Genomic DNA, 24,314 nt, shown 5'->3' on the forward strand with positions numbered 1-24,314 from the left:
TAAAAAAATTGCTTAAATAATCAATAATAAATATAGACGTAAATTGAGAGCCTTCAGAGAGGGGAGAGGGTGAAGGGGTTCTTCTCAGAAAAGTTTTGAAAATAACGTTTTTGAAGCCAAAATTATAACTCAATGACTTCATACAAAAATGAAGCAAACTAAATATAATTTAAATATTTAACAACTTTTTTAATGCTTTTTACAAAAACGTGATGAAAATTTAACAAGTTTATTTCCTCCTGGATAAGCCTTCGATTTGTGAAGCAAGATAAATTGTCTGTTCCTAAACACTATAATTTAAACAACAATTTATGCGGATCAATTATTATTGTAAATTCTTGTAAAACTTTCTCTACAAACTCTTTCTTTTTTGGTAATATTTGTTTTCGATGAATGCTCATTAGAGCTAACCCATTAAGGCGATCTTCGACCATTGTATTCCGCAACCATGTTTTTATTCTTTGAAGACTGCTGAACGACCTCCCAACTGTACACGTAGTGCAAGGCAATGTTACGAGAATTTCCAGCAATTTTTTTGTTAACGGATAAAAAGTAGTGGACGCTCGAACCAGTTCAAAAATTTCAAGAGTGTTGAAGCAGTCTAACTCATAAGGCGTTTTTTATTCCAATGTTCTACCCATACTTCTAGCTCTGCATCTATTCCATTTATTTCATAGTGGTTTAAGGATTGTCTCAGTTGTTCTAATTTAAGGCTATTTAAATCAATTTTTGAAAAATGCTTGGGATGCAGAAGACTCAGAGCGAAGGCTGGCGTATTTTCTTCGGAAAACCGTGTCTCTTGAGAAGATATGAAAGAATATTGGATCGCCTCCAGTATTTACTAGGCGTATCAGCTGGTTGATTGCTTCTATGCTGTTGCTTGTCTACAGTTCTAGGGGTAGATAATTCAAAACCGCATTCTTCGGCACTATCTTACTGGTTTCATGCAATAAAGTTTTTGTTACGTTCTCTGCGTTCTGTCTGTGTTTTTTTTTAAATATCCATGATTTGACGAATATATTCCGCTACTTTTAAAACATTAGTTTGGGCAGATTGTACGCGGTTGACTATAGGCTCTAGGTATTCAGAATATTTTGCAATCAAAATGACAGCGACGATAAACCCTGACCTGCATGCCACAGAATGCAACTGATAAGATGTTTTTCTAGTGACCAAATTTCCTTCAACGGATAGGGTTTGCAAGGCCTGTACAATTTCAATGAAATTTTTTTGGAAATCCCTAATTACCTTGTATTTCTCGAACCACCGTGTTTCGCAGAGGCTAGGGATATTTGCTATCATATTCCTTCTTAATACTGATTCACGGAAGAAATTGGTTGTATCTTTAATAGTTGCAATAGTATTTCGCACTTCATTTAAACTATTCAAATCGTTCACAACGAAATTTAATCTGTGTGACGCACAGTGGAAAAAAGATTCGAATAGCAGATTTCAAATTTTCATTAAAGTTTTGTTACGTTTATGTGGTTTTTTCGTCCCAGTCATTAGAAACAGAGTGGTTGCATTCAAAATCAAGATTAAGTTACAACTTTGTATTTTTCTATATTGCTTATTCACCAATTTTACACTCGCCTCGTTCTCTCTTGGGGGCAGGAGGGGGCAGCTGCCCCCCTCTGCCCCTCCCTGTGGACGCCCATGTCAATTTACACGGTTTCTTTGCGCGACCAGTGTTACCACACACTTGTACTATTGAAGTCAGAGTTTCTCTCAAATGGCGATCAGTTGCAAGGAATATGCGCCTGTCCAATAAATTTCTATAAAGCTCTTATCTGTATAATAGTATGTTGATTATAGTTACTTTGGAGTATTCGTTACAAATCGTTACTTTTGTATAAAGTAATCATTTACAGTATTCTTTACTTTGATTACTATGATTACTTTTGTATTTACAAAAACGGAAACAGGAGTGGAACGAACACATTAGTAGAATGGCAGAGGATAGGATAGTACGAATAGCACGAGATAAGTCACCAAATGGACGAAGAAGTATTGGCAGACCAAGAAAAAGATGGTGCGATAACTTAAATAATTTAGGAGGCTAATATTGAAGAAGAAACAGGCTTTAAAGCCTACGTACAAGAAGGAAGAAGAAGAAGAAGACTTTTGTATTTGAGTACCGGTAATCATATCGAGAATCGTATTTCTCAGTAGGTAGGTATTTTGTATAAAGTAATCATTTACAGTCTTCGTTACTTTGATTACTTTTGTTACTTTTGTATTTGAGTACCGGTAATCATATCTAGAATCGTATTTCTCAGTGGGTAGGTATTTTGTATAGGTATTCCGATATAACAACAACCTTCACCGATCTGTTTAAGGGATAAAAATGATTTTATTACTCTGATTACTTTTGTCACTTTTGTATTTGAGTACCGGTGGTCATATCGAGAATCGTATTTCTCAGTAGGTAGGTTTGTATAGGTATTCCGATATAATAACGACCTTCACGAAGTACGAAGTACGAAGTAATCAGAGTAATCAAAGTCGATACAATAGTCGTTACTCGCTCTGATACGATTGGTACGAAGTAATCAGAGTAATCAAAGTAACGATTTGCCTCTCTGTATAGTAATCGTTACTTTCGGTATTCGTAAGTAACGAGTACTTTGTAACGAATAGTTACTTTTTTAACATCACTACTGTATAACACATGAATAGTACCTTTTGTCAGAAATCTATTTTGATTTTGTTATACATCGGTTGTTTGATAGACCAACCGAAACTTCAATTTCGGCTTACTCGTTCTCTTTACTTTATTTTTATCTCCCACTTTGGTGCAGGAAAGAAAGTGAATTTTACTTCAGCTACGTATAGTTTTGCACATTATTATGGACCGGTTTTTCAGTGCTGGGTTAACCTAGTTATTGTTTGGTCACCGAAATATTCATGTTTAATCAGTTTTTCAGTACTAGGTTAGAGCTTAAACTCGTTTAAGTTAACCACGATTTTAACAGATCCTCGTTAGATGGTTTCACTCCGAATTTTGCGGTTACGCTTGCGCATTGGTGCAGTGAATGCATCATGTTTATTTTTTTGAGTACCTGCCTGACAGAAGGGATTAGTTAGAATATAACTGTTAGAACAGTTAGAATTGGATTAGTTAGAATATAACTGTAATAGGTACCTATGTTTACACTTACTGTAACAGGATTTAATGCATGATTCCTAGTAATATTTTAAAAAGATTATTTTATATTTGTCTACACAGCAAAATACTTAATTATTTACCAAAGAGTCTGACTTCTTATTTCCTGGTCAATCTGTTCAAATAGTGATAAGACCGTGGTATTTGACAAACAAAATCAGAAAAAAAGTCTAATAGGCTATTGATTATGTACTATAGAAAGGAACTACAACGTTTACGGGGTTTTATTATTTCATATGGTCAATGAATCTCTATATATGAAAAACCGCGGAGTTCTACCATTTAAAGGGGTGCGTTTTTGAGAAATGGGTGAACTAGTCCCTGGGCACAGGTTACATTAGGGTGAGTTCTATGCACTTTTGGTACAAACACGTTTACATAAAAATTGTTCCTGGTTAAATTTCCTATCCAAATATAACTTTTTAAAGTCAAAAGTACTTTTTTTACAAAAATATATTCAAAAGAAAAAGCACAAAGAAACCCAAAAGAAAAAAATTTTGTTTTTTGTCCCATAACTTTTGTCCACGGGGATATAGGTATAGACATTGCTTTACAGAAAAAAAATACATATTTTTGAAGTTATACTTCTTTACCGGCGATAGAGGATGATTTTTTTATATGTTAAAACCTATCAGCCCGGCGCATGCGCATTATAACTTTGTTCTGATTGGATGTTCAAATGACATGTCAAAAATTATCCGATATGGCAGCTGTGGTTTGGAGGTAAAGGTAAACAAATGTATAATATATTAGTTTTATTGTTGTGAGGACAGAAACAAAAAAGTTTATAATATTTTAGTGACTTTTAAATAGTTTTTAAAAGCAACAGGTACGTAATAATTGTTAATGTATCATGGGTATAAACCTACCTATTTGATCTGCCAAAATACATAGTATGTAATACTTTTATTTATATAATTTGATTACCATCAAAATTTCTATCAATATTCACCTAATATATTGTTTTTTTACTCTATGTTTTGTTGTATTTTTTCAATCCTAAATCATTTCAATTCAAAATTAAAATAATTTGATCAATTTTCAAAATATCAAAATATCACAAGTTTAATCCGTTTAGTTAGTCGATCTTCGTAAATAATGACACATAGTGTCCGTGGCTAAGCGGAGAAGGCGAATGAATTCCAATACCAACCGCTCTTATCAGCGCTGGTTCGAGTCCCAATAGAAACTTTCTTTTTTGTTTTTTTTAATACATTTTATGATTATAAGTATATTTATTATATAATTGTATTTTCAGAAAATACGTATTTAGTTAAAAAAATTTTCGACAATTAATGTTCAGACATCATTTGTGGCTTGTTTAATGTGTTTATGTGTGTTTTATTCTTTTATTATTTTAATTTTTGGCACTGTTCTAATAAAAATGTTTGAGAAGTAGTAAGTATAAATTAGTTTAATATTTAAACAAAATATAAATAAAACGTATATTAATTTCGTTTAAATCATATAATAGAATTATAACTTCTTACGTGCGTACAAAGTACACACACATTCTTTTTTTCTTTAAAATAGTGTTTAGTAGAGGTCATTAAGATTTACAGTTTCGAAATATGATTTTTCAAAGTTTTTCGCAAATATTGTTCTGTAACTTTTTTCTACGCAACTTTATGCATATGCAATGGTACATATAAGAGGAATAGAAATCAATTACCTTTAAAATGTTCTACTGTATAATGTTGTACGACTTCTTTTAAAGAGGTTATATTTTTCAAAATTTTATACTTTTAACGAGTTTTTATATTTTTTACGATTATTTTTTAAATTTCCCATTATAACTTTTTTTCTACATTTAGGTATAAATTATATAATAAAAAAGAAAGCTTATTTTATTTACTTTTAAATGGTGTATTATAAAAAATTCTAGGATTATTTTTGAATAAGATGTGCTTTTTCAAAATGTAATAAGTACTTGCAACTATTATTGATTTTAGGATTATTTTTTAAATTTCTCATTATAACTTTTTTATATGATTGTGTGTGAATCTTATTTTTTATAGGTACATAATACTTTGGATCCACTTAACTCGGCCGGACAAACTTAAAAATATGGATTAATTCCAATATTTACTGTCAAACCTCCTGCACCATAAGCGTTGCTTGAAAAAATAGCATGTAAATGTACCAAAGGATGTAAAAAAAACTGCGGTTGTAGGAAGATAGGAATTAGTTTTTCAATATTCTGCAAAGGGTGCATGTGCAATAATGTGCATGGATACTAATTGTAGGAACTCTAAGATAACTGAGGTGTCAGAGGAAGATATTGAAGCTAATGCTAACGAAGAGATGGACTTTTTGAAAAATTTTTAAATGTCAACGTTTAAATAATGTTAACTAAAGTGACGTTTTGTAAGACTAATGTTTATGTAATTTTTGTAAAAGAAATAATTTTAAATAATACAGGTAAAAAATATCAAAGAAACACTCGGTTTCCATTATTTAAATATAGAACACCATTTTAAAGAACAGAAAGTAAGCCCTCTTTATTGAGCAATATATAGTATATTCATGTACAAGAAAAAAAAGTTATAATGAGAAATTTCAAAAATAATTGTAAAAAATATAAAAAATAATATTTTTTTTATATTAGGTATTATATAATATATAATATAATATTATATATACTATATATAATGTAATATTATATAATATATAATATATTATATAATAATATTATTTTACTTTTATATTATATTATAAAAACTCGTTAAAAGTATAAAACCTTGAAAAACCATAATCTCTTTAAAAAAAAGTCGTACAACGTTATACAGTAGACCATTTTAAAGGTAAATTGATTTCTATTTCTATTACGTGTACCATTGTATATACCTAAAGTTACGTAGAAAAAAGGTACAGAACAATATTTGCGAAATAATAAGGAAAATTGCCCAAAATTGCTGTGAATGGCGAACTTTGAAAAATCATATTTCGAAAACTATAAATCCTAATTTCCTCTACTAAACAATATTTTAAAGAAGAAATATGTAGATTTTTTTTCTGTAAAGCAATATCTATACCTATATCCTCGTGTACAAAAGTTATGGGACATAAAACAAAATTTCTTTCTTTTGGGGTTTCTTTGTGCTTTTTCTTTTGAATATATTCTTGTAAAAAAAAGTATCATTGACTTTAAAAAGTGATATTGGGATAGGAAATTTAACCAGGAACAATTTTTATGTAGGTATATTTGTACCAAAAGTGCATAGAACTCACCCTAATGTAACCTGTGCCCAGGGACTAATTCACCCATTTCTCAAAAACGCACCCCTTTAAATGGTAGTAGCACTCTGCGGTTTTTTCATACATAGATGTCAATTGACCATATGAAATAATAAAACCCCGTTAACGTTGTAGTTCCTTTTAGCTATCTTATTTTGAATATAATCAATAGCCTATAAATCGTCCCAGTAATTCTAATTCTCTTCTGTTATGAAACCGAGGTAGACGTTATGAACTAAACAAAGATTCCGAACTTGATATTGCATTGCATTAATCATTTTTTAAATTTGGTTATGAAATTGTCTTTTATTTATTTTTCTGTCAAATTGATCATTATATCTCGAATTGCACACGCGCACGTACAGTTACTGCTGCCAACAGAAGAAAAAAATTGGTTAGCTAACCGAGATTTTCTTAACTTGATTAAAAGCACTGAAAAACGCTATGAGGGTTAAAATATTGGTTAAAATTTAAACTAGGTTAGCTAACCAAAATTTTAACCGCTCACTGAAAAACCGGGCCTATGACTTATAATCATGGGTTTATTCACAAATTATTTATTATTTTAATTGAAAAATTCGTTTGCAGGCTGCAATAGGGAACTTGCACATAAAAATATTTTTGCATAAAATTGTTAATTTATGTTTAAAAGTGATAAATTCAAAATATTACGTCTTAACAATTAATAGTGCACGTACAACAACTGATTATAATTCCGCGCTCGAAATTACCGTTTCAAACAACTTTAAAAGCGCGCGCTTGGGTCTGACGTCACCAACCATGATATTTACCACTGTTCTCGTTTGGCTACTGCCTAGTGCCAGACGTGCACTCTGCAGATAATATCTTGTAAAGATTTTCATGCATTCATAATATTATTTTTAGTTTAGGGAAATACATTTTTATTTCACAACATAGGTAGGTATCTCAAATGCCAAATTATATTATAAAGTTTGAACAAAATTAAATACCTACATTAATATCATATTTCTTAAAAAATGTAAGTACATAGATACTACTAAAAAATTACTTATAAAAAGACAAAGAAAGAATGTTTTAATATAACATATAAATATATTACTTACTTACTTAGTCCTAAGCCTTTCTACCTTTAGGTGTAAGGCTGGTGGAGTTGAGTTTGGCATTGTAGTCTCCATGCTTTCCGATCTTGCGCTAGGTTTCTTGCACTTTCCAATGTCAATCCCTTCTTCTCGACTTCTTTCCTGATTTCATCTACCCACATAACTCTTGGTCTCCCTCTTTTGTTTTTCCCCTGCACTCTCGTTTCGAACACTCGTTTTGTTAGCCTCTCGTTCGACATTCTACACACGTGCCCGAACCATCTAAGTTGTCCTTCTACTATTTTTTCATTGATTGGTTCTAGTTGTAGGTTTTGTCTAATTGTTTCGTTTCGTATTTTGTCTGTCCTTTTTCTGTTTGCTATTTTCCTCAGGAACCTCATTTCCATAGCATTGACTCTGGATTTTTGTCTCCCCGTCAATGTCCATGTCTCGCTGCTATACATGATTGTTGGTCTAACTACTGATTTAACGACTGCCGTTTTTACTTTTTCCGGTATCCCTTTTTTCCCAAAAAATGTTGTTTTCATAGTGTTAAATAAGCTTCCTGTTCGTCCCATTCTCTCGTTTATTTCCATGTCTTGTTTACCATTTGATTCGATTATTACTCCTAGGTATTTAAAATATTCCACTTGCTCTAGTTGTTTCCCGTCTAATTCTATTGCGTGTGTCTTCCTCGTATTTGAAATTATCATTGTTTTTGTTTTCTCTGTATTAATTTTCATATTTATGTTTGATAGTTCTTCTTCTAGGATTTCAAGATTGTTCTGTAAGTCTTCTCTGTTTTCTGCTATCAATACCATGTCGTCTGCAAATAGTAGCTCCGATAGTTGAGTCTGTTTCATTTGCCAGTATCCTAATGTTAGTTTTCTCATTCTTCTCTTGGCTTTCTTTATCGCTTCATCCAGTACCACTGAGAATAGCAGTGGACTCAGCACGCATCCCTGTTTGACGCCTTGACTTGTAGAAAATTCTCTGGATTCCTCGTTATTGGTTCTTACTGTATTTGTATTATTTTTGTACATATCCTTTATTACTTCTATTATGTGTCTGTCGACTCCCCTTTCTGTTAGTGTCTTCCAAACGTCCTTTCTTCGGATTCTGTCAAACGCCTTTTCCAGGTCAATGAAGCACATATGTATCTCTCTATTTTTCTTGATTACCTTCTCACTTACTTGTCTTAATGTGAATATTAGGTCTTGCGTGCTTCTGTCCTTCCTGAATCCACACTGTGTGTCTTCCATAGTTGTTTCTATTTGTGTTTTTATTCTTGTCTCTAGTATTCTTGCTAATACCTTCCCAGGGATACTTGATATGGTGATACCTCGGTAATTATTACAGTTTCTCTTGTCATATATATAAATATATATTTAGTTTAAAATATGAATTTCATTCTCACGTAAAGAAATAAAAATATTTTATGGATGAAACTTTATTTTATCAAATTTTTATTCCATTTATTTTTAATAATTATCAGATCCAAATAGATGCGGGAAAATATTTACACTCCAAAGGTCTTGTGCTATACTAATCAAACTGTCAGTAAGACCTGCGTCATATTCTATCCAAATATATGTAAATGACTTATTTTTAAAGTGTGTATCTGGTACGCAAAATCAACACTTTTTTTTTTCAAATAGAAACATTATTTGCAACTGTACTTTTGCATTGTACATTGTAACATTGGTTATTTGGTTGTCTATTGGTTATTAAATGTTCCAAATATATGTACTTCTGGTCGTAATATTTTGTAATAAACAAAACTAAAACTTATAATTTATAAATATTTTAAATTCATAACATAACAAAGAAGAAAGAAAATAAAAATAACTTAAAAATAAACAAAACTTTTAGTAATAAAAGTCAGAGTAACTAAAAACTATTGTTATAAACAATTTAAACGTGTTTATTAATAATACTTATAATAGGTACCTACTTATTTGCCTCCTCGCATTTCTCCAATAGAATAACTTTCACTGCTTTTTATAAAATTTGCCACCATGAAGAAATCAACTACTGTAGATTGTCAGATTAACTTTTTGAAAAACCCTAGTCAGTCATATTATACATTTAAAAACACTACTTTATAAAGTAGCACTCAAAATGATCAATTTCAGTTTGAAACTAAATATACTCATTATGGAACTATACAAGAACACAAATACCTTGGAATTGTATAATATTAGTTTTTATTGATGTGTGGACAGAAATAAAATAAAATTTATAATTATAGTGACTTTTTAAATAGTTTTGAAAAGCCGCAGGTACGTAATTCTAAATGTTTCAGTTGGAAATACCTAATAGTTTCAATACCTATCTATTTGGAAAATGTAAACAAAATAATGTAGTTACCTATTAGTAGGCAATGCTTTAATTTACGTAATCTGATTACGAACAAACTTTCTACAAATCTTCATCTCATATATCGTTTTCTTACTCTATATTTTGTTGTATTTTATTTCGACAAAAATCAAACTAATAATTTTATTAAATTCATATAAATTTATGGTGTAAACGTTTAGTTTGTGTATATTCCCACATGACGTATACGCGAATGTGGTGCAGTTTGAAATACCGTCAACTTTCGTACGGCGCGGTAGACGTAAATTGGGTTCAAGCCACAAGTTATTATTTTTTTATTTTTTTTTATAGATTTTATGATTTTAAGTATATTATTATATAATTTCCAATTAAATAATATGATTAAAATGGAATTAATACAATCCCCAAAACAACCTTTTTTTGAATTTTATTTACAATCAACTTCTACATGAGAGTTTTAAGTAAACGTGAATGAATTTGTAAATACATAATTTCGAAATATCCTAGCGGTTTTGTTGTCGACTCATAGAAATCTAGCAGGTAGACGTGGGTCGTGACGTCAGACCGATTTACGCGCCTCTGAAGAAATTTGAATTTTATAGCTTTTTCAATGTCTCGTAATAAGCCTATGGGTTAATAATATTTGTTTTTTTTTGCATGCATGCGTTCTATGATCATGTTACCTTATATTTTTTAATATTATTTTAATATTTAAAAATATATGCAAGTTCCCTATTACCTGGCAGAAAGTGAAGGACGGTGATATTAGTGTTTCTAGTATCGCTGTACTGATTGTGTGGTTTGCTAACTGCATTATTTACAACCTTTGAGGTTTGGTTATGAAATAAAACACACTTATTATGAAATCGTCGAAATTATTGCACCTTAGAAGAGGAATCACTAATACATCTTCAAATATACACCATGAGAACCTCAAGATAAGGTTGGTACCACACCATCAAGAATCCAAGCTTCATTGATTTATGAAATTCAAACGTGAGAAATTATTTGTTATTAATAATAAGATAAGAAGCAATATAGTTGTTTAATATTTGAAATTAAAATTACAAAGTAAATATTGTAAATAGTTAAGGTTCTGGAAAATATTCGTAATTGTAAATATCGTCTACTGTTGTACCGATATTGAAAATGCAACACCGATTAAACATCACAATATTTTCGAAGGTTTTGATAAATTAAATGACTTTTACAGCGTTTTAGCTATAAGAAATAACTATACAATCCAAGAATATCCCATTCAACTGGAGTATTCTTGAATACAATCAACTTCTGCATGCTTTACTGCAAGCTTACTCTATCCCTACTTTCTACATGCTGCTCACCCACAAATTCTCCAAAAATATTCGAAGTGATGGTTCGTTCATGCGTATGGTAGTCATCTTTGATAATTTTTGCTCTCTTCTGTGTTGAATACCCGGTTTTAACTAATTTTTTCAAAAATTTTTATAATTATACGTCTAACCAAACTTTTCATTGACAATGTCAAATGATAAATGATTAAATTTCATATCTCCTTTATTATGAATTAAGTTAAATTCAGGTTAACAGAATATATCACGAAAGGGTTCAACGAAAAGAAATATACAGCGGCCGCCTTTCTAGACGTCAGTAAAGCATTTGACAGGGTCTGGCACGACGGCCTGCTGTATAAAATGAACCAATATGGTTATAGTGAGGCGATGACGTGTCTTCTCTCGTCATACCTAGCCAACAGGAGGTTCAGAGTTCGGATAGGGCCAACCCTGTCCGAAGTTGGGACCATGGAGGCTGGTGTGCCACAGGGGGCAGTGTTGTCGCCATATCTATATACCATATATACGGCAGACACCCCAATTGAACCCAGATCGTTGCTAAGTCTATACGCAGATGATACAGCGATAGCTTTTAGCAGTACCCACCCAGATTTTGCAACAAGACATCTACAAAGAGCTCTTGACGAACTACAAGAATGGTGTGTGCAGTGGAAAATAGCTGTCAATCCTGACAAATCACAGGCCGTTATGTACCAAAAAAGAAGAGGCAGACCAAATGAGGTACTATCCCTATTTGATACCCAAATTAAATGGTCAAATCAAGCCAAATACCTAGGCGTAATGTTGGACAAAAGGCTGACCTTTACAGAACACGTAAAACAAACGGTCAACAAAGCTAAAGCCCTTAGGAGTCAACTGTCATCGCTAATAGGTCGAAAGAGTAAACTGAGATTTAAGACAAAGATTAGGATGGCAAATTGTATAATTTTGCCAACACTAACATACGCCTCAGCCGCATGGGGGCACACGTGTAAAACCAACAAGAAAAAAATACAAACCATCCAAAACCACATGATCAGGGAAACTCTGAATATACCTACATATGTCCCATTAAGATACGTATTTGGACATACGCAACAAAAGAAAGTCCTGAGAATGATAGACGAAAGAGCACATGAAATATTTAACAATATCAGAAATCATCCTAGCAGATTATTAAGAGAATTGACTAACTACGACGAAAACCAAAGAACGGTACATAGACGGCCTAGACAGCAGTTAGCTGGATATAGAGGAAACCCTTAAGAATGAAAAATTGAGATAACCACAGAATATCGAAACACAAATGTCGCCCTTCAGGCACTAAGTACCCTTCAGGTAGGTCAAATGGACCATAGCCGCGGAATGTGAGCATCAAGGTCACGTACCGACAGACGTGGGCTTGATGGCCACACCTTTCGGGCGCTCAGCCGTCGAGGAGAACAAAATTTATTTTGCCAATTCGCCGGCTGAGTGACCGAGCACACACGGTCTGGACAGCAAGACACCGATTTAGATTGGTGCCTTGACGTCCGGAACACATTTTTTTTTTAGGACACAAGTCCAAAGTAAAGTAAAAAATTAACTTAGTCATTAATAGGGAGAAAAGCTCTTCTAGCTACCCCTAAAACCAGGTGGCTTAACCACATGAAGTAATACAAAGGATGTCCCATTACCCAGGGCATCCAAAGTAACATTAAGATCAACGCCTCCCCATTCGGTATGTCCTTCGATGGGGAGGGGTGGAGGTATAGCTTGGGGGTCAGATAGGTACCACTCCATTACGGGGTGTGACCGGTTTGATCTTCGGACATGTGGGTTCCACTTTTCCATTGTAACACACATGTTCCCCGGGGCTGGGGTTGATACGAGCATGTGTGTGTGTGTGTGTGTGTGAAGTTAAATTCAAATCTCATTCCCGAAAAAATACAATCCTTAATGACATTTGTTCTCCTTGTGTGCTATCAGGTAAACAAAAAATTTTATTCTCTAACTCTAATAGTATACAAAAAATTACTTTAAGGCGAATTATACATGTAGAACAAGGTCCTTAGAATTAAAAAATAATAAATTAAATAAGTATTTATATGAATTTTTCTAATAGCAATAAACTGAATTTTTATATCCCAGTGAGTAAAGACTTAAGTCCATAACTAAAGACTTCAAAAACCAAAACATGCTGAATAGAATATTCCAATTAATAATAGATATTAATAACAATAACAACAAGGTATAACAGTACATAGTAATAGTATAATAATAATAATGTATCTGAAATAAGTGAGTTTGCCCTTAGAGGGAGGGAAAGCCTTAGGATTTAAATCTAGATAATAATAATAACAACAATATATAAGTAAAATGCGGATTTAAAGATAAAATACTTATAAGCAAAGAGAATATTATGGGTAATGTTAATCCTTTCATAGTATCGAACTACCACAGGGCTAATCGCTTTGGTAATTAAACAGGCTCACTAACTGATACCTATACAGCCATACCTCCCTATAATAACCTTCTAACTCAGCCTGTTTCTGTCTCAGTATTGTACATAACTACTTCCACTCTACTAAGTTCATTTCTATCCAACCATTTTAACCTAATCTATCTTAACACCGAGCATTATCCCAAAAAATGTATCATAATATTCCGTTTCCCTCTCACTATACATTGAGCAAAACCTTCTTTGATCATTTCTGCCAGGTCGATCATTCAATTATTCTAATAATTATAATTATTGACTACCTCCAACTCTTATAATCAACCATTAATCTCCAAACTCTCTCCCAAGACTTTATGTAAGTCTTTAAAGAAAAGCGCAAACAGTAATGGTCATAAAAGGCATCCTTGTCTCTCTCCTTCACTACCAATTCTGTATTCGCGAACCTACTTTTCAATAAATTAAGCACTTCAGCTGATAATCATATGTAACTAAACTTGTAAAAGAGAGTCCGCCGATCAACCATATCAAAAGCGCTACTAAAGACCACAGAAATGTATACATATATCTAAACATTATTTTTTACTCCCCATGCAGGTATATTGGATTTTTACTAAATTTCAAGATTAAAAATGTTGTCTATAGTTGAATAGCCTGATAATATTCTGTATGCTGTCCTGGAACTCATGTAAACTGTTATTATTTTGTATCCATCAGTTAGGTCTGGTCAAAGTCAATATCGCAATGAGCTTGGTTGTTGTATTTAAAAAGCGAATACCTTGACAATATTTTGTAATTTTCATGTTTCCCTTTTTGTAAAGACGAATAATAATTGCATTATAAAAACCCTGAAGAAGGTCTGTTTTGACGAAAAAAATATATTAGCCAGCCCAAGTAAAAGCTCTTTTCCGTTTTCTGGAAGATATTTTACAACTCAGCAGCAATTTTATCAACTCCTGGTGCTTTGTTTGGTTTTAAATAGCCCAGTGTTATTTGAAGTTGTTCCATCTTAAACGGGCAATTTAAATATTCATTGAGGATAAACGGGTCTGCACACAACACAGGATTCGCCGTTATCTCCGTTATTGAAATGTCTTGCCAAATGTTGCATTAAACTATTTAAGTTAACACCTTCCCCAATGCCCGAATTTATTTAAGGCATAATACCCGAACTTGTTCAAAGCATTTCTATTAAAGTACTAGTAATATTATAGTACAGTAGAACTCGTTTATTAGAGTACCGGTTATAGGAATATCCAGGTTTATGGAATATAAATTCGAGGTCCCGAAACGTTTCCATTTACTCCTTAATAAGTTTATCCGTTTATTGGAATACATATTAATAAAATAATACCGCTTATTAGAATATTTTTCAGGTCGACGAATAAATTTTTACCTACAATTTCCTAAAAATTTAAATTATGTCTTGTATTATGGTTTCTCGCCAAGGGCCTCGACGGCCTGTAGTGCTGTTTTATATTAGGGTTATCAGGTAATAAATATTTTATTAGTTTGTTATGAGTACCAATTCAATCGGTCGACGACAAATTCACGTTTTCAGGTTATAAAATATTTTCCTTTGTGTACAAACTATACATAGCCACCCACTTGCCTGTTATAAAATTTTTAAGAAACAGTTCGCCCATCCTAATCGCTTGTAATGCTATAAGATAAGACGTTTTCTGAATGGCCAAACCAGTATAAATGTTTCCAATTTTTATAATAATTTAGAGCAACAAGTGTCTAGTAATTTATGTAATAAAAAAACAAGCTACAATTACCGATTACTTTTCAAGACTAAATAAGTAATTTTCTAATATGTATTTTAATACGAAAATATTTACATATAATCTATATTTTGCATAAATTTCATATTAATTACTATATTATGCATTTACATAGTATAGGTACCTAATGTAATTTGGTCTTTTAATAAATAAGTTGCGGTATTGTATTATTGACATAAAAAGACCTAAAACCATATGCAAACCTATTAACATGGTATGTACTATGATTACGTATATTAGGTACACTTATTACGGCCAGCAACCAATGATCGGTTATTAGGATATCCCGGTTATAGGAATATTTTTGCTTGGCACGAAGGCTATACCAATAAGTGGGTTCGACTGTACTAATTATGAACTCCTAAAATCAATAATAGAAGAAGATATCGAAGGAAAGAGAGCTCCAGGTCCAGGCGTACTTTTTGGCTAAATATCCTTAGACAATGTTATGGAGTTAGTAAAACGACTCTCTTTAGAAAAGCTTGACAAAGTACAATTTGATGATGCGCAACGTTCGTCGTGAATTTGGTACTTGAAGAAAAGAGCAGTATATTTTAGTAAATTGGGACAGTGTATAAAACTAAAACAGAAATAACTGTCTAACTGTCTAACTGTCGTAGATATGTAAACGTGATATATAACTTAATAGTATTTTAATTAACATTTTTGGAAAGTTCAATTGCCTGACCACCGATGACTAAATTTTAAGGAAACGCGAGTATATCAGACAAAAATATAATAATTCAAGCAAACATTTAAAAATTGTGACCCTCAATTATTAACTATCTCTAAAAATAATAAAACCAATCCTCTTTCTAAAATGTTTAACATTATTAATTAAGCAAGCTATAGTGTTTAAGCCAACCTTGCTGAGCCCTTGGAAATATCATTCGGGTGATAAAATCTATTGGGACGAAGAGGATTAACTCATATTAGTAGGAATCACTCCACCGCACCCCAATGCTCCAGCCAGTGGTTCCCAACCTTTTTCCCATAATCGCCCCCTTAGACAGGTTTCATCGATTGTGAATACTATAATCACTATAATCAGTACAATATTGATTTATTTTTACATTTCGTAAAATGATAGATGGTAAGTCATCATTCAATCTTCGCTTGTCCACTGCTGGACATAGATCTCTCTCATAATTTTCCCTCTATTTCGATCTTGTGCCTCTTGCATTTTGTCCACGTGTTGGTGAACATGGTTAGTAATAATTGTTAATTTCTCCCTTGGGCCTGGTGATACTCACATAATTTCTTTATGTCTGGCTCAATGTTGGTTATTAGCTATGTACCTCAAATCCCCTCAAAGGTGGAGGCAATATGTTTGAAGATCCTCAGAATAACCACATGATGATTTCTGGGGAATTTGGTCAGAGCTCCTCTCTGTATATTTTCTTCAAAAATAGATAGTTTGTCAATGAATGCTCCGACTACTCCCTTCGCTTTGGCCATATTTATGTTCTTCCTTTGTAATTCCAGATTCGTTCCATTTAATTTTTCAGAAATATCTGATACTTAAGCGATGTCATTTCGCTTCTCTTGTAGTTCTGCACTCAGTGTGGGGTCAGTAGTTATCAGAAATTCGATAATAGTATCCATGAGACTGCAGAACCGCCTTAAGCAATACCCTCTCGAAAGCCAGCGGACTTCCGTATGTAGTACTGTAGTAGCAATGTATTAAATACCTCATCATTTTCTTTACAGAGTGTCAGAGTGTACGAAATATTCCATCATTCTTTGGTTTTGCTTTAATTTTATTTACCTCATCTATGACAAGACCAACATTTACATATGAAGCACAGACATGGACCTTCACGAAGGAAAATATGGAAAGAATGGCCAATACTCAAATGGCAATGGAAAGAAAGATGCTGGGTATCAAGATAAGTGACAAAAATAAAAATACATGGATCAGAAATAAAACCAAAGTGAAAGATCTAAACAAACATGCAGCTACTCTCTAGTTAAAAACATGATAAAACCACAGACAAAAAGACGGAAGATGGAATGAAGCGACAATCCACTGGAGACCTTGGGACCGTAAAAGAGGAAAGGCAGACCACAGATGAGATGGTCGAATGACCCAAAAAGATACGCTGGGACCAGATGGGCAGGATTAGCACTGAACGAAGAAGAGTGGAAAAATAAGGGGGAGGCCTACGTTCAACTTTGGACAAATGAAGGGCAAAAGATAGATAGATGACAAAACGACCACAATTTTGGCCGTACACTTTTTGTTGGAGTCAGATCGGCAGGATCGGTACCTACTCTCATCATTCTTATCCCACTTCTATCCCTTTCTCTTTTGTGCGGATGTTCGCCCAAAACGAAAGCTCGATAAAAGGAAAATGCAGAATTAATTATAATGTATTACTTACCTATAGAATTAAATTGTATCATGATTCATAGCCCTCTGTTACTAGACGAGATCTTTGTGTTATTATTACCTGCATTGGTGTACATTTAATTACTTTTTATTATCCTATGGATATCCGATCGAAAGTATTGTTTTTTCTTCTCTATTACCCATTTCTATTTTCCCAGATGCTAATCGCCCACCTTATCGCCCCCTTTTCTCTATTGCCCCCCATATCGCCCCCTTCGCTCTATCGCCCCCCTGAAAATCTCAAATTGCCCCCAAGGGAGCGATCGCCCCCCGGTTGCCAGACTATCCACTTCCTCCCGATAGCACTCGGATGCGCTATAGGGGCTCTCTATCCGCAAAGTGCATGTCATGTGGGAGCCCTAGGTATAAGGACTCCCACACGATATCCTACCCCGATCAATGCAGGCTAGCGTGAGGCGCTCTATTATTGCTATCTCTAGTGACTTATCATCGATCTGTATTAATTGCTCGGGTCCCGAGTCCTCGCTCCCGGCTACGTCAAGTTCGGCGAATCGGCGCTCGAGGATGTGGGCCCCTCTTGTTCGTTTTTGGGTATTGTTAGTATTTTTTGTGGCTTGAGCCTCTTGTTAGTGTTTTGTTAGTTTTCGTTTTTGAAGTTATACTTCTTTAGGCACGAGGGTGAATTTTTATTTTCCTATGCGCATGTGCACACCGACAGTATGTTATTAGTCGCTCAAACGTTATACGGGATCTGATTGGGTGGTAAAATCATCTGTCAATATTTGTTGGAGATTATGGATAACCCAATGTTGTGTATATTAGTTTTTATTGTTGTGATGACAAAGAAAAGAGCAAGTTTATAATTGTAGTGTCTTTTTAAATAGTTTTTAAAAGCGACAGGTACGTAATAATTGTAAATGTTTCAGTATCGTAATAAAAAATTACATAGGTAGATACCTATTTGGAAAATTTAAAATGACGCTACCAAAATAGTATGTAATGCTTTGATTTAAAATTTCTGTCAATATTCACCTAATATTATGTTTTCTTACTCTATGTTTTGTTGTATTTGATTATTTCAATATTCTACAAAAATCAAAATAATTTGGTTAAATTCAGAACTGTCAAAAGTTTAAACCGTTTAGTTCGTCGATCTTCCCATATGATGCAGGTGTCTCCGTGGGTAAAAGTGTAAGATGAATGAATTCCAATACTAACTACGCAAACATAAGCGGGTTCGAACCCCAACTTTTATTGTTTTTATTTTTTTTATATACAGAATATTATATATAATTAATATAATATTATATAATTATTGTTCAGAAATCATTTGTGGCATTTTTCAATGTGTTTGTGTGTGTTTTATTCTTTTATTTTTTTAATTTTTGGTACTGTTTTAATAAAAAATTTTGAAAAGTAGTAAGTATTAAAATTAGTTTAATATTTAAATAAAATATAAATAAACTCTTTAAAGTATATTAATTTCGTTGAAATTATATAATAGAAGTATAACTTCTTACGTGCGTACAAAGTACACACACATTCTTTTTTTTTTGTTTTTGTAGTTTTTTGAGGGCTGTCTGAAACATAATAAAATCAACATTACTGAATACATAGCGATGCCAACGGTGAGGGTGTTGACTTTTTTTTTAATAAAGCTACGATTATCTAGACTTTATTATATAAAAACAATGGGAAAATCCCAATAGTTGGCTGTATACCATAGTTTAAAAAACTCATACAGAAGTAAAACCTTCAAATTGTATTCTGGTATGAAATCGTTTATTAAAAACTATCTAAAATATCATCCAAATGAATTGCAATAGGTTTTCGTTCTAATTCAGAACATCTTCAGTGACCAGAATGAAGTATATCCACGTTAGATTAAATCTAACTTTAATATAACAAGGAAATACTTCATTCTAGGCACTGAAGATGTTCTGAATTAGAACGAAAACGTTTTGCAATCCATTTGGATGACATTTTAGATAGTTTTTAATAAACGATTTTATACCAGAATACAATTTGAAGTTTTTACTTCTGTATGAGTACTTTATTATATGTTTGCTAATATTTGCTGTTTGGGTCTTGTGTGCTTTCATCTATGGTACACTATCTATCTATCAACCTTGCAGCATCCAATATTGGACTTAGGCTTCCCCTTCGCCCTTTCATGTTTCTCTATCCTGAGCCATGTACCATATGGTACACATCATATCTTAATATATCTCTCAGGATCCGGTTTGGGTAGTATTCTAGCTCAACAAATTTGGTTCTGGCTTTCCCTCCATCATATCCAGTACTCTTATTTGTTTTAGGTCTCTCAATAGGAACCATTCGTCGACGTATCTGGGCACGTTTGCAGCTTCTCTAAGGCGGTTGTTGTGCGCTGCTTGAATCTTCTTTTTTTGGCTATGACTTTTGTGTCCCCATGCAAGAGATGCACATGTAATAATTATTGGTAGTATGATGCTGTTTATCAGTCTTAATTTTGTTTTTATATTTAATTTACTTCTTCTTCCTATGAGCCCTCTTATTGCTGCCTTAGCCGTTACTGTTCTGGACCGTCGCATGTCGCGGTTAACATATGGTATGAATGTTAGCCCTTGGTCTATTGTTATCCCTGTAGATGAACCTGTCTTGCACTGGTATGTGTTCTTTGTGTTATCTCTTCTCCTTTTGAAGATAACCGCTTGGGTATTTTCTGGATTCTTTGCTATTTTCCATTGGATACTCTATTATTTTATCATATCCAGTGCCGTATGTGGCTTTCTTACAGCTATATCCAGGTTCAACATTTTCTTACAGCTAGGGCCTGAAATGTCAAATAGTCAATAACACAAGTCTACACACAATTTTTTGTGAAAAATTATTTGGTAGTTTTAACTTATTTAAGTAGGTTTATGGTTTGTGATGCGCTAAGTACAAAAATAATGTGCTTTGTTTTGCTCTACTTTGTGACGTTTCTCACAAATTGGGCGTCTATACTAGTTTTACTCGAAAGTCTTATATAAAAATATGTGGTGATGTCTTTTATTTTTGAAGTCCTAGTTCCATGTGCTGTTTAAAGAGCCATTCAGTGCTTCAGTCAAAACGGCAATTAGACTTAAAGGTTAGGATTAGGCCGTAGAAGAGCAACATCTGCACGCATCGATTTTTGATTTCTTCGTGTTTGACAAATACCTAGACATCTAACTTTAATCAAGCAAATTCCCTAAATTAATTTAGAAACGTGGATGCAGGTAGTTGGAAAGTTCACCGAGGACTTCATGAAGCGCATTTATTATCCAGCCCTCTGCTATTAGTGGAATATCGCAGAGCTCGACTTGGTTTTGGAAAGGAACATGAAACGTGATATTACGAAGAATGCACCAATGTTTTGTTCCCAGATGAGGCCAGGTTTTGCTTGAGGTCAGAACAACCTATCAATAAGGCTCAGTTATGGTTTGGGCTGGTATATGTTCAGATGTCCGTACCTACTGACTTAGTTCTTGTTTATGGAGATTAGATGACAGGAACAAGGTATACAACAACCATTTTAGATGAGCATGTGGGACCTTTTTCGCCATCCACTGGATTTATTTTCTTATGGATGATAACGCGCATCCTAGCCATGTTGGAATCGCCAATTAATACTCAGAAAACGACAGAATTGTCCATATGAATTGGCCAGCTTTCAGCCCGGACCTCAATCTAATCTAACGTTTATGGGACATACGGGAAATGTGAATTTAAATTCGGCTACCCTGGCCCAACAACCTGAATAAGCTTAGAGCACCCCTTTAGACAATGTGGGATGAATTTGACTAACTTTATGTTCAAAATGTAGTCACTACAATGCTAAGACGTATACTCCAAGGAAATAAGGCAAAAATATACCTAGTCGAGGAAATGAAGCATTTTGGCTCGCAATTTTTTCGTCCAGCATGGATTTACTTGAAATTTTTACAGAAGGTAGGAAATAGTCCAAGGATCATTTTCTATATCATGCTGCTGTACGCTAAAACGCTACCTAGGGGTAGTTGCCACCCCATCTCGGGGGTGGAAATTTTGTATTACATTTTAACCATGTTAATCGATGTAAAAAGTAATTTTAAGAAAAAAATGATTTTTACATTTTCTTCGTAAAACTAATATTTTTCGAGTTTTTCGTGGTTAAAAGTAACAGTTTTTAACGGAAAATCGACTTTTTTAGAGGTTTTTTGAGAATAACTCGAAAAATATGCATTTAATCAAAAAAACTGTAGATACTAAAATTGTATCTTTTAGTAACACAAACGAAACTGTTTTTCTATAATATTTTTACAACCAATACAAACCGAGATACGGCATGTTAAAGGTTAGCTTTTTTCGTCAAATGCATAATTTGAAATAATCAAAGTCAAATAACGGGAAAACTTTGCATTTTTCCAGGAAAACTTACAAGATATTTTTTCAAGCATATAATAATATCTTTCAAAAAATAATAATAAAAAGTTTCTAGCATAAAAATTGAACAACCTATGATCAAAAAAGGAGTCGGTACCTGTTTTTCTCTACGAAAAAAACAGTGAAAACAACCCCTAACTACCCTTATAACTAAAAATTGATTTTCCCCTTTCTGTAATTCCTTTTATATTTATACTATCAATACACCCAAGAAGTTTGACCTATTTAAAAGGCCTAATTTTAGAAAAATTGGAGTTTAAAGAAAAATTGATTTTTTGAAATTTTGCATTTTTTATCCTTTTCTTCAAAATATCTCCGAAATACTGGAGATACGAAAAAAATGATAAATTACCAAATTGTAGACTTTTTAATAGCTAAAATTTTCTTATGCATAGATTTTCATTACAGTGAACAGTTAGCGAGATATAGCTGTTTAAAACATCTATTTACGAGCAAACATCCCCTTATTCGAGCCCTTTAAACCCACCTCAATTAAAAATTAAGGAGTCTTACGGAATTTAATTTACACAGTCTTATTACTCTTCAAAAATCCTACAAAATTTTGAAAAAACTTTTTATCGCCAAAAATAAAGGAGCTATGTTTATAAAAATTAATTTTTTTTTTCGAAAAATTCGAATAGTCCCCTTATAGAGCATTTTCAATGTACCTATATAATACCACAAAGTCGGTTCGTATACTGGATGACTAAAAAACTATTTGTATGTGTATTTTTATATATTTGTAAATTCGTATTTTTGTGTAAATAAAAAATGTTTTTGTAATTCTTTAATTCTACTTTTTTCTGTATAGACCTATTAAATTGTCTACTTATAAAAATTGCAATGTTATTAAGGGTGGTTTTTAAGGGTTAAAATATTATGATATTATATTCTAAAGCATAAAACAATCATTATTTAACCAGTCAAAACCAAATTTTACCTATATTAAAGTTTACAATGTTTTTATATAATTTTTGACAATAAGGGTAGTTTAAACTTCTAAAAATAATCAACGCCCTTGAGCATGATATAGAATATGAAGTACAGGGTAAGATGATCCTAACCCCAAATTTTTATGTAAATTGATGCCATCCTAAATTATTCTTTTAGGATAAGTAAACTTTTCATACATAGCTCCAACAAGGGTGGTTTTAAGGGTTGAGATATTGTGATATTATATCTTAAAGCACAAAACAATCATTATGTAACTAATAAGAAGCAAATTTTGACAAAATTAAACTTTAAAATGTTATTTTATAATTTTTTACAATTAGGGGTGGTTTTCACCCTTAAAAAACCAAAAGCGTACAACTGCTCAATATAGAAAATGAACTAGAGAGTGAAATGAGCCTAATCCCAGTAGATCTGACCTTAACCTGGTACCAGTTATGGAGCTCTGTACGGGAGACATGCCAGCTGCCAGAATTAAACTGAATTGCAATGGGTTGGTTACAGAGTTGATTGTTGCGTCTCTTTACCTTCCTATTGACAGTAAAGAACAACTTCCGGGGACTAACCTAGAGAACCTTCTAGAATACACCAATGATAATCATACAGAACTTATCATTGGAGTCGACTCCTACGCCCACCACATCATTTGGGGAAGCAGAGATACAAACAATAGAGGTAAGTTACTTTTTGAGTACCTTTGCACTACTGAACTTGATCTTCTGAACAGGGGTAATAAGCCCACCTTCAGGACATCAAGAGCAGAATCACTAATGGACCTAAGCCTATGCTCTATGGGGATTGGGAACATAATATCTGACTGGCATGTGTCGGATGCGTTATCCTTATCGGATCATGCATACATATGCTTTGAGATAAACTCAGTCAAACCGGAACGAAGGTTCTATAGAGACCCTAAGGTGACCGATTGGGAATCCTTTAAGAGGGATCTTGGAACAAGGGTACGGAATTATCCTAAAAGGCCAAAAAACAATGTTGAGGTTGAGATGGCAGTAGACTGGTTGCAGCATGCAATAGTCGTTTCATATGAGGAAAACTGCCCGTTAAAAGAAAGTCACCTTCCCAGGCAAGTAACTTGGTGGAATAAGGAGCTGTCTGACCTCAAAAGAGAAACAAGACGGCTCTTCAATAGGGCGAAGAAATCAGGTGATCGGGAAGCATATAAGGCTAAACTGAAAACCTATAATAAGAAAATCCAATCCGCTAAGGAAAGATCCTGGAGA

Source organism: Diabrotica virgifera, chromosome 2 (assembly GCF_917563875.1).
Source record: "Diabrotica virgifera virgifera chromosome 2, PGI_DIABVI_V3a".
Taxonomy (NCBI): domain Eukaryota; kingdom Metazoa; phylum Arthropoda; class Insecta; order Coleoptera; family Chrysomelidae; genus Diabrotica; species Diabrotica virgifera.